Source organism: Pan paniscus, chromosome 1, assembly GCF_029289425.2.
Source record: "Pan paniscus chromosome 1, NHGRI_mPanPan1-v2.0_pri, whole genome shotgun sequence".
Taxonomy (NCBI): Eukaryota; Metazoa; Chordata; class Mammalia; order Primates; family Hominidae; genus Pan; species Pan paniscus.
The window spans coordinates 135,491,654-135,498,436 of record NC_073249.2 but is presented as its reverse complement, the minus strand read 5'-3'; the positions used below and the strand labels follow the sequence as shown (position 1 = coordinate 135,498,436).

Below are 6,783 nucleotides of genomic sequence, written 5' to 3'. Positions count from 1 at the left end.
CACAAGTACCTAATTGTTAACCTTCCCTCCTTCCTTTCTTTCCCTGGTTTCCTTTCATCTCCCCATACAGGGGAGCATTGTCTGAGAATATTCTTACATATTTCTTCCTTAACCTGTTTTAGTACATAAGGGCTTTTAAACCATTGAGTGGAAAATTGCTGTTATTTGACATACTGTGAGCCTAACACTGTAGTAATGCTAATTTTCTGCAAATCATGATCTCTCTGTCCATTAGATGGCAGGAGTTCCTTTGGCCATGTTCGGTGAGGAAGCTGCCCAAACACGTTTGGACTTGTGTATCAGTAAGGCTACTAAAAGAGAAAACAAGGTATACAAAATAAACTGGCTCTTATATAAGTAAAACAATTTTACCAGACAAAGGGAGAACTAGTAATAACCTATTACCCCCCTCATCTTTTCTAGTCACGAATTTCTGGTATTTTCTATTCCTTCTCTTCTGGGCTTTTGCATTTCCTGTTTCCTCTGCCTGGAGCACTTCTCCACCATACCCCAGCTTCCTTCACCTAGCTAACTCCTCTTCATCCTTCAGGTCTCAGTTCAGCATCACTGCCATTAGGAAGGCTTATTTTACCTCTCCTTCTGAGTTCAGGATACCATATCCTTCCTCCACCCCATCCTGCTCATTGTATAGTACCCTGCTCATCATATAGTAGTACCCTGCTCAAATGTTGCCTCCTCACACAGGCATCCCAGTTTACTCTTACTTAGTGTCTCTTTTTCTGACATGTAGAATAGTGCTTGGGACAAGTAGACATTCAACCCTATGGTAAAAAATGCCTTTGCTCCCCCAAACTTTGTAGCTTCCAATCATTCCTGTTGTGGCACTTATAGCACTACATTATCAGTCCTCTATTCTATAACACCACTAGATTGTGAGCACCAGGACAACAACAATCAGGTCTATTTCATGCACCATTGCATCTCCAGTGCCTGGCACAGAATCAGGCCTCAATCATTATTTGTTGAAAAATGAGCACACATATAGTATACACATATGCACACAGTATAACTACAGTGAAGCAAAATTTTTTTGTTTGTTTTTTGAGGAGGCCAGTGAAGCAGAAGAGAAATGGTAGCAGGGACCTATAGCAGGCTTCCTTTGCTATGACAGCATCCATATTCAGAATCAACCAGGTGGGCTTTTGATAGCAGTTACACTAAGTAGCTTTTTGTTTTTGTTTTCATTTCGAGACGAGTCTCACTCTTTCACCCTGGCTGGAGTGCAATGGCGCACCATCTCTGCTCACTGCAACCTCTGCCTCCCAGGTTCAAGCGATTTTCCTGCCTCAACCTCCCGAGTAGCTGGGATTACAGGTGCCCAACACCATGCCCAGCTAATTTTTGTATTTTTAGTAGAGACAGGGTTTCGCCATGTTGGCCAGGCTGGTCTCGAACTTCTGACCTCAGGTGATCCACCTGCCTTGGCCTTCCAAAGTGCTGGGATTACAGGCATGAGGCACTGCATCTGGCCCACTAAGTGGGTTTTATGTTGACCTGAATTTTCAATGAATGAATTTAGAATTAATGTCAAACTTTGTAGGAAGTTGAACATGGCTTGCAGAGCAAGAATTTGGGAGGCCACAGAAGGTTTGAAGAGAGAAAATAGATGTTTTTGAGCAGCCACCTGGTGACCAGATATAGTGATATAAAAATATGCAACAGAATAACCTATATGAATTTAGATAGTCAGCTATAAGAAATGGGCTGAAATATAACAGTTAGAAAAATACTCAGATTTGAACACAAGAATACTTCACAAGATATGCTCTGGGTCTTCTTGTTTGCTTGCTTGTTTGTTTGTTTGTTTGTTTGAGACAGAGTTTCACTCTTATCACCCAGGCTGGAGTGCGATGGCACAATCTTGGCTCACTGCAACCTCCGCCTCCCAGGTTCAAGCGATTCTCCTGCCTCAGCCTCCCAAGTAGCTGAGATTACGGCATGCACCACCACACCCGGCTAATTTTTGCTCTGGGTCTTAGGTAGCAAATGATGTTCATATATGAGGCCTCCTCTGTGAAGGGCCCAGGAAAAAAGTAGAACATGGCTCCAGCCAGAGTCTCTCAGAGTCAAGAAGGGCCTAGGGTCACTTCCATTTTTTGGATCCCAATATTTTTTTTCTGTTTAAGACTGTAACATGGAAAAAATGTTTGTATGTTAAGCACAAAAGGGACATAAAATTGTATAGACAGTAGAATAACGACTATGTAAACACACCAAAAATCTATGCACAGAAATGTGTAGGGGAGCATTTAACACCAAAAGATTAACAGTGGTAGCATTTGGGTGGCAAACTGATTATTTCTAAAATTTCCAAATTTTCCTTAATAAGCAGTAAGTATAATTGCAACTGGAAATAATTTTTTAAGTACCCCTCTGGCTGAGGAGTGCAGTGTCACTATCAAATACACATCAGTGGTTTTGGCCGTGACTCCTAAGAGGATGGCAAATGCTGCTGCCCCACTCCCCAACCACCCCCAAGAGAGCTTGAGCACCTCTGGCTCTGCTGAGAGAATCTTTGCAGCCCCAGCCCTCAGAATCTCTTTTCTTATTCTGCCTTATCCCCCCACCACATCATCTCCACTCACTGCCAGCTATATCTTTTCCCTTTCCTTCTTAACTCAGGAGGCAGGTTTGCAACTGCAGCACCCAAAAATAGAGGCCATGAGGTGGCATGTTTTCAACGAACATGGTGCCTCAGTTTGGGACACACAGGAACTCAAATACAAATCATTTTCCTGCTGCTGGGTAAGTCATGCTTGGTGGCTGCTCTGGTTGCAGATACGTGAAGTTATATAGCCTTTCCTGTTAACCTACGGTTCCAAGCACTCTCTCTTAACAATTATTTCTATCATGAACTTTCTACCCTGAAAAGCCAGGGGTGGGTACTAACAATTAAGATCATTTGGTTTCTAAAAGTCCATCCACTCTGGGAAAGCAGAGCTATACAGTGGGTGGCATCCTGCAGATTCTAGTCTACATTTGGGAAAGGTGTACACCTCTTGCACTTTCAGTTTAAGGAACAAGTCAAAAAGTAATTGCTTTAAAAAAAACAAGTGCTAGCAAGTCATAACCTTGCTGTGCCTCAGTTTCTGGATCTGCAAGGAGTGTTGCCTGCATAAATATTTGTTTAGGAACTTAGTAAAATGACATACCACTCTCTCTGCTCTAAGAGGGACATCAGCCAGCTACAGCTCATCTCACTCAGCCTGGGCCTGACCAGAGTCCCTTCCTCTTCCAAGAGAAAGCGAGGAAAAGCAGCAAGCAAGCAGACATACCAGGTAAATGGGAGTGATCTATCGTTGGCAACGAGGCCTCAAACAAACTGAAAATGCTCTGGCTCCAGCACCCTATCCCCAAATGCCACAAGCCAGACACAAAAGCCATGCAAGAGTGACTATCACACACACACACACAGGCACAGAGTACCACCAAGCAATAAGGGGGATAATACTGCAGAGAGGACCCCAAAGTGCGGCTTGAGGAACACAGGGAGTCATCCAAGACCCTCACTTAGCTGCCATGGAAACAGCAAGCACTATAAGCTTTGCTTCATTCGGTCTTCCGAAATGAAAACATTAATAGGGAAGACTCACTAACACTTGTGGCAAACACTATTAGCAAGGATGCAGTCTGTCTCCTGGGCTGTGGGACTCCATCTGCTTCAGCTGAACTCTCAGAAACTACAGATGAGAGCAATACATGCATACGCACACACATGTATGCATATCTGTATGCACACAGATGTATTTAAATGAAGGTGCATACACTGTGCTAAAATACAAACAACAGAAATCAAAGATCATATGCAAAAAGGCTAAATATAACATAACACAGGCCTAGAACCAGCTCTTGGTCGGGATGTGGGGAAAGGGGTGCTATCATCTAAAGACTATGTACACAATTTGTGGTGGGCAGGGAAGGCATCAGTGTAAACAACTCAGACTCACTTCACAACACTAGCCCACAGCAAAGTGTGATGTATCTCATGTACAAAAATAGACTCCCACCTTGCTTTTGTACAAACCAAGCTTGGTAGGCATCTAGGAGGACCGTGAGTTTGTCTTGATGACAGGGCACTGCACCAGGCTGCTGCTAAATCTTCCAGCCCTAGGAACTCACCTGCTACCCTCCCCCTTCCTTCCCTTTCAGGCCCTTTTCCCGCCCAACATTTACAGCCTGAGGCCTGCCTGACCACCTAGCCTCACACAACTAACTGCAGTGACTAACTGCACAGCTTCCTGCAAGCAAGGTCCTTCTGTATTTGTCCCTTTCTCTAACCCAAGATATAAGAAAACATTTCTGTAAATGTTTGGCACCTAAGAAACATGACGGTTGTGGATAATGCCACAAGTACACAGGGAGACCCAGTAACAAGACATGCAGGGTGAGGGCAAGGGGCACTGAGCTGCTCCAGCATTTCAAAGCCAGGACTGTGGCTTCCCATACATTTAGGGGGGTAGGAGAAGGGATGTGCGGAACTGAAGACTTCACCGGCTCCTCAGCAGCATGTACATTCAAATTGAAGATGCTTGAGCCCCACTATACCCAAATTAGGAGTCTGGTCACTCCTCTAGCAGAGCTTGGTGCAGTGACAGCTAGAAAAGTTGAGTTCCAATTGAGTCTGTTGCACCAAGAGTCCTTTTGAAGATGCTCAGCAAAGTAATTATTTTCTTTTGAGCAGATGTACAGCACATCCATGGGAAGGCCATGTAAAAGGATGTTCTCCAGCACAGTCAAATGATCCAGTCCCACTATTATCTCAGTCCCCTCTGAGTTTCTTCCTGCTGGCGGCCCTCACTGTACAGAAATAGCCAAGTAGCATCAGGGTCAGTCATCAATGGTGGGCAACCAGAAGGCCATGTTGGTACACCCGCTGGCAAAAGTCACAAACTTGGGGTTGAAATGCAAACAGATAATTGGGCCTGTGTGTTTACCATCCAACACAGCTACTTTTATACCACTCTCTTCATTCCAGACATGGATCTTGCCATCCTCTGAACCAATCATAACAAACTGAGAGTCTGCAGTAAATGAAGCCTCCAGTGTGACAGCTTCGCTGTTGGCATAACTGCCAAATGTGTGTATCACCACTCCTTTGAATGCACCAATGAGACGAATGAAGCTGACATTGGTGGAAATGAGGATGAGCTTGCCACCGTTGCTGATTTTAAGTGCTGTCCACTCACAAGTTCGATCATACTTCATCTTAAAGGTAGCAAATGGCCCCTTATCAAAAGAACGAAGGTCATAAAGTTTGACCATTTCAGAGTTGACACCAGCAGCAAAAATTCACCCTTCTGGATCAAAAGAACAAACTGGCTTCCCCTTTATGTGCATGAGGCCCTGGCAGTTGGGAGACCGGAGATCCCAGAGTCCAATGGTCTTATTCAAGAGACCCAAAAATGAAAGTGTCATCCACAGGTGACATGGACAAGACCACCACCCTTTTGCTATGTCCAGGAAAGTATCTGATGTATTTGTTGTCATGCAAGGACAAGTAACGAATAGTATCGTCTATTTTGTTACAGCTGTAAACAACTGTGTTTGCCGCAGGAGTGTATCTGATGAGGCCACACCGTATTTCTTACTGAACAGGGTTTTGGTTTGCCCTCCTGGCAGTCAGAGAGCACGATGAAGTCGTCGTTGCTGCTCAGGGTGATAACCTCGCTTTTAGGGCTGAAATCGAAGCAGTTAATCTTGTCCTGAGTTTTCGCAGAACACGTTGGCGATACAGAAGCTCCGAAGCAGCATGCGGTGGGTCAGCTTCATGGCTGCGGCTGGGGAAGGCAGCGGCGGCACACGGCCAGGCGGCGGCGAGCGGACAGGCTGCCTAATGGCCAACCTGGGCGAGGCGGGCGCCGCGCTGGCGGCTAGGGGGAAGTCGGCCAACAGTTGGGCCACCTCCTCCTCTTCCTCCTGCTTGGACGACGGTCTTCCGCCTGGACTGTGGAGCCTCGCCGACCGTTCGTCCTCACAGCCACCCCATGGGCAACCAGCGCGGTGCAGGCTCATTGTGTCTGCGACAGGCAGAAGCCGAGCGGGTCCCAACGTTTTTTTAAAAAAAGTATTTTTTTTTAGAGACAGGGTCTTGCTATGTTGCCCAGGCTGGACTCAAACTCCTGGGCTCAGGTGATCCCTCTGCCTCAGCCTTCCTAGTACCTGAGATTACAGGTACATGCCACTATGCCCAGCTCTGTTATTTTTTTTTTAAATGACAAAGCAGGTTTTTGAAAATGATAGTTTTTAAATATTTTCATCCCCCTGCCTCAGCCTCCCAAATACCTGGGATTACAGGTACATGCCACCATACCCAGCTCTGTTATTTTTTTTTAAATGACAGGCCGGACACGGTGGCTCACGCCTGTAATCCCAGCACTTTGGGAGGCCGAGGTGGGCGGATCACGAGGTCAGGAGTTCGAGAAAACCTGGCCAATATGGTGAAACCCCGTCTCTACTAAAAATACAAAAATTAGCCGGGCGTGGTGGCAGGCGCCTGTAATCCCAGCTACTTGGGAAAGTGAGGCAGGAGAATCGCTTGAAATCGGAAGGCAGAGGTTGCAGTGAGCCGAGATCACGCCACTGCATTCCAGCCTGAGTAACATGAGCAAAACTCCGTCTCAAAAAAAAAAAAAAAAAAAAAAAAAGAGCAGATTTTTGAAAATGATAGTTTTAAAATATTTTCATTTAACAACTTAATACCTTTAACACATACATAATTTACAATGAATTTAGGTATTAAGTTGAGCCACATGAAATTGTTGA

At 45.3% G+C, this 6,783-nt stretch overlaps 1 pseudogene; it reads right to left on the bottom strand.

The window, feature by feature from the left end:
• Positions 1-4,581: 4,581 nt before the first annotated feature.
• Positions 4,582-6,402, bottom strand: LOC100976516 (WD repeat-containing protein 82-like; annotated as a pseudogene).
• Positions 6,403-6,783: the final 381 nt, after the last annotated feature.